This window comes from Apaloderma vittatum, unplaced genomic scaffold, assembly GCF_000703405.1.
Source record: "Apaloderma vittatum isolate BGI_N311 unplaced genomic scaffold, ASM70340v1 scaffold7870, whole genome shotgun sequence".
Lineage (NCBI taxonomy): Eukaryota > Metazoa > Chordata > Aves > Trogoniformes > Trogonidae > Apaloderma > Apaloderma vittatum.
In genome coordinates, this window is record NW_009696115.1 from 27,584 (window position 1) to 32,371 (window position 4,788).

Consider the following 4,788-nt stretch of genomic DNA (forward strand, 5'->3'; position numbering starts at 1 on the left):
CCCGTTCTCCATAGAGAAGCTCCGGGAGCGGCGATCTCAGCGGTCGCAGCCCCCGGGCGGGGCGGGGATCCCGATTTGCGGCTTCACGTCTGGCTGCGCGGTGCTCTCTGCTGACGGGATCTGGAAGTAGCTCTGCTGGTGCCCTGTGCCTTGTTTGCCGGTACTTGTTCCACTGCTTGTTTTGATACTTGCCCTTGCGCTTACTCTGCTTTGTTGCTCTCTCCCCACGTTTTTCCTAGATATGCTGTATTTGTTCAAAATGCAAATCCCGGCGTGCCCCGGCACGGTCCTAGATGTGCGAGTGTTACCCTTTAGGTCAGGTACCTGCCTTCCCCGCTTCAGAGCAGCTGTGCATTTCTCACTGCTGTAAGCACAGGGAACTCAAATTTAATTTTAAGACTTTATTATTTCCTCACTTTGGAGACATCTTTCTTTCCAGAACCCCATACAAGCTTGCTTCTTTATTTTTTCTCTCTAAAATTATATGGCTTTCTGGTTTAGAGTTGTGTATCAAAGACTTGAACAAGAAATTCAAGGTACTTGTTGAATTTGAATTCTGTAATGCTTTGCTAATCCCAGTTAAAATCTTGATACACTAACTTAATAATTTTCCTAATTTTAAAAGCTTGGTTTTGGCACCCTCTAGCACTGTACCTAACGCTGTTGCTTCTCTTGCAGCGGGCTGTGTCCCTTTTTTCTCCTGGCTGTGGAAACGCGGTGCGAGGTAAATTAAGGGAAAATGATTATAAGGAATTTTAAAAGATCCAGTAGCTACTGGCTAAACCGTATTGTAAAAAGAACCAAGCTACGCCAACAAGTGAAGTCCCTGAAAAAGCCTGGAACCAAAATGGCTATAATTAAAACCTGAAAGCAACGACTTCATAAAGAAGTAAACGAAGAGGCGGGCTCTTTGTAAATGATGATCTAAAAAGTGTTCTGGGTTGGGAGGCCTCGTTTCAGATGTATTCGTTAAATAATATTTGAATCATTTAACAGTTTGAACTCCGCTGCACTGCTAATATCTTCAGGGGATTTTTTTTTTCCAGGGACAAAGAGGTCTTTGTTCCTGCTCGGTGCTGGGGCTGTGCCTTGGATATTAGTTGGAAACCCGATAGCCCGACATCGCTAGAAGTCTGCGAGTACAATGGGAGTCGTCTGCAAGCGGGATTAAATCGGGTCTTTTGTAAGATGCTGAGGGGCCATGTGATCTGGGAGAAGGATGCTTAGGGGTGGCGGGAGATTTTTTAACCCCCTTGTGCCCGCGCCAGGGGCCAGGGAGGGGTTCGCGGCCACGTTGGGGCTTGTGTTTGCAAAGCCTTCCTTGCTGCCACTCGCGGCTGGGCGGGGGGTGGCTGGGGTGTCCGGGCACCTTGCGAGTGGCAGCAAGGAAGGGCTCACATACAGCGCGTGTAAAATGTCACACATTTCAGGATGTGAAAAGGAAGCTAATGCTCAGGGAAAATTAAGTCGTCAGGACTTTATGAAATAGCCACCGGTTCTCTCCTTTCGCGATAGTTCGGCTTATGAGGCAATATAAAAATGAATTGACTTCAGCGGTTTGCTGGCATCGCCAAGGACGAGCTGGACTTTCCAGATGCTCAAGGATAGCTCCTCGCCCCACCAAGCTTGCAGAAATTCTCACCTGGTTCAAGTTCAGGGAAAATGACAGAGCAAAGTCTATCGTACAAAATCCATCTCTGTCGAGGGGAGTTAAATACCGATTATCCACATAGAGAGGTACTATTTTTTATTTAGGGTTTTTTTTAAGATTTGTTTTTCAGAAATATAAAACTTTTACTGTTCCTGCAGCAAAACTAATTATTTCGTCCTGTATATATGATCTAATTTCTTTCCCCCCATCCCCCAATCAAATGTGTAACCCTCCGGTGGTTGTTTCAGAGATGGGAATTTGAAGGGCAGCCCAAGAGGTATACAGTAGGAAAATTACCACAGACGGGAAAACTTGCTCAAGCATTTACTAGCATTTTTATTAACCATACAATTGCAATGTTGTATTATTTTAGCATTATCCTGGGTTTTAGTGACCTAAATTAGAAAAATTCAGATTTGTTCAACGTGTACACCTGAGTGACCCATATGCTGTAATGGTTTTCACCTGCCAAAAGTGGGACAGAATATACTTAATTGATGCAAAATCTGTTTGCAGCAGTGGAAACACATACCAACATTGTGAAAATATCGTGATCCATACTGAGGTACCTGAAAAAAGTAAATGGGGAAAATATAGAGCTTAAGGGTGCAGAGATGTGAAGAAACTAAACCAGCCAAGCAACCCTGCAGAAGAAACAAACAGGAAAATCCTTGTGAAGGGCTAACTTCTGAACTTGCTGCTAAAGCCTGCAGGAAACGACTGGAACAGTTTTAGTCCCTTAACTCTTATTATTCAGTTATGCATTTTTAAAAATGGGAAGCAGTCAAATGTCTGAAGAAATTTGGTTCAAATTTTCCAGAAAACAACATTGTTGGCAAAACTCAGCATGGAATATTTACATCGGCAAGGCGAACTTTCCAGAGACTGAATGCAAATTGGCTTTTGCAGATGAACTTGTCTTTGATCTCCATTACAAAACAGTCACCTCCAGGCATTCCAGCAGGAAGGACAAGAAGCGTTGGAGGCAGTTCGCTCCCGGACACCTCTGCTTGTTTCCTTCCAGCGGGTGCCCCGTGCTGCCCGGCTGAGGATGCCCGTGGTGTGGTTGTGCCCAGAGCGAGCCCCGGTGCCCGCCAGGCCATGGGGTGGGCAGCCCTTTGCCCCAGCCCGCAGAGAGCGCTTCCCGAACCAGGGCTCCTTACGGGTCTCGGGAGCTAAGGCAGGTGCTCCAAGAGCTCACCATCTGCTCTGGAGAAGCACCTGCCCAGTGATCCACGTTTGCCGCACCCTCACCCAACGGTTTTACCTCTTTGTCTTCTGCGCCTGTCCCGCCACCGTGTTTGCTACCATTCTGAAAGGGAGGAGATGCAAGGGTTTCCCTGACTGTTACAGGCAGAAATGTTGAAAACCTTCCCTAATGTCCACCACCAGACTTAGAGACCTGTCCTTCAAAACATTCAAATTCCTTTCATTGCATGTCCCTGCTAGGAGCAGGAGTCACTGCCAAGAAAAACCCACCAGCTTTTTTGCAAAGTAACTGTAGGGAGCGCATGCTCTACAGACAGGGCTCATCGCTTCGCATGGGACGTGACCTGTAGCGGCCACTGAACACTTTTTTGTGTTGTTCCAGCCAGCTGCACCACCTAGCACCGGGGAGGTTATTTAGTAGCTAAAATTTATATACCTGAAGCCTGACATGTTAATAAAATGGCATCTTTATGGAGGTGGGGGCATAAACACTACAGAAAAGTAAGATGTGGTTTTGCTGGACTGCAGAGTTTTAAAGACTTCTCGCTCATGGCTAGCTGGGCTAAAGTTTTTCTAGCATATGGGCTTGTTTTGTACAGTTTATGTGGTGGTTTCTTCGTTAGATTCTCAGTGGTAATGAGCCCACACAGTTGATTGCTGCAGGGAGAAAAAAAAATCATTCTGAATAGGTTTGCTGAATAATTATGAACTGAGCTGAACTCTTACATTTGCTTACTAATTGTATGGTTCGTGATGTTTTATGTATGATGCATTCATTTTGTTAAAAAGGAATATTTTTTTTTTGCTGAACAGCAACTTTTCTCAGTGCAAGTTAAACTGGCACAGTGGAAAGAGCTGAATTCAAGTCTGATGAATTGATGTTGTTTGAATTATTTTTTTTTAAAAAACATCAGCCCCAGCATTTGGTTTTCAGAGCTTGCAATATGAAACCCAAAACTGTGCTATTGTCTCGGGAGTCGAAATAAATGAATCCCCTCAACTTTGGATTTGGCAGGAGCAATTACTATTGTTAATTTAGAAAATAATCCCCTGCAGCTACAACTATTTAAATAACGCCTTTCCCTGCTTCCCCCAAGATGACCAAAAACCCAGAGACTGAAAGTAAAAATATGATTTGTAAAATACACTTTTCACTCCTGGGTGCAATCTGAGACAGTCTTCCTTCTACCTGGCTGGGCGACTGTGCCACCAGTGACGACGGTGCTGCCCGGGGGGCCCCAATTCAGAAACCAGGGCTGAGTCACCTTCCAACGCTCAACAAACAGCGAACGTTTGCGCCACGAGCCTGTGGAACACCGCAGCTGGTTCAGGACTGTGCTATTCCAGTCAGCTCGCTGGTTTTACTGTCAAAATATTTAGGCTGATATTATTTCCATATTCGCTGTTGGCCAGACACATCCTGCTCCCAAGCTGCAGCCGGAGCTGGGCAGCAGTGCCGCAAAGTTACTGCGCTGAACTTCCAGGCTGAAAATTTGCTCCTGCAGGCTGGTGATGCCCGGCCCAGCAGTGGAGGAGCAGGAGAGTGTTCTGGTGAAGCGATTAGGGAAGGAGCGAGTGAGGAAGGAGGAGCCATGCTGGCTAAACGCAGTGGCAACCTGGTCACTGGCCGGGGAGGGACACCTGCGGCTGCTGTCAGTGGGCACAGACCAGAGGAGAGCAGTGAGGTGATGCTTGCCCAGATTCCTTGAGAAGGTCAGCCCATGGAGAAGGTGGTCTCCATCCCTCTGACTGCATTCTCCTTCAAGAGACTGTGCTTGAGGAACAAACAGGTTCTGAATCTTCTAGGAAATGCAGAGTAAATCTTGTAAGTCAGTGAAAACTCGTCCTTTCTGAAGCGTTTGGTCTCTTCTGTGGAAGCCAGTGTTACAGGAGGCATCTGGGAAAGGCACAACTCCCTGCTTTAGAAA